The sequence below is a fragment of the Pteropus vampyrus genome, unplaced genomic scaffold (genome assembly GCF_000151845.1).
Source record: "Pteropus vampyrus isolate Shadow unplaced genomic scaffold, Pvam_2.0 Scaffold684, whole genome shotgun sequence".
Classification (NCBI taxonomy): domain Eukaryota; kingdom Metazoa; phylum Chordata; class Mammalia; order Chiroptera; family Pteropodidae; genus Pteropus; species Pteropus vampyrus.
The window spans coordinates 3622-4481 of record NW_011889465.1 but is presented as its reverse complement, the minus strand read 5'-3'; positions in this window follow the sequence as shown (position 1 = coordinate 4481).

Genomic DNA, 860 nt, shown 5'->3' with positions numbered 1-860 from the left:
GACATCCGCTTCCTGGTCCCACTTCGCCTTCTCCTTTCCCTGGGTAAAGGGGGCCTCAGTGTCCCGGTGAAGCTGCCTGCTCAGGACGGTGTGCCGAGGACACACGCACAGGCGCACATATGCTCACTCGTACACATCATACACATGTGCACATGCACGTACACACACACACATGCTCACACATGCACACTCACACACACACATGAGCACACGCACACACATGCTCACATGCGCGTGCGTGCACACACACGCACGCTCACACTCACACATGCGCACACACGAGCACACACATGAGCACATGCACACGCTCACACATGCGCACGCGCACACATGAGCACACGCGCGCACACGCTCACACATGCGCACACACGCACACGCACACATGAGCACACACATGAGCGCGCACACACACACGAGCACACGCACACACGCTCACACTCACATGTGCACGCACACGAGCACACACACGAGCACACACGCACACATGAGCACACACACGCACACACTCACATGCACACACACATGCTCACACTCACACATGCGCACACACGAGCACACACATGAGCACACACGCACACATGAGCACACACACACACGCACACATGAGCACACACAAGCACACACATGAGCACACACACGCACACACATGAGCACACACACACACACGCTCACACGCTCACACACGCGCACACACAGACTGGTGGCTCCACGTGCACAGCCTTCCCCGTGCTCCGCCGTCTCGTAACCACCGCCGTGTCTCGTGACCTGTGACACACGGCAGGACTCGAAGTATTCTGAAAAAGTTCACGTAAGCTCGAGCACCAATTACTAAAACCCTATGGAAACAGCACGACAACCTG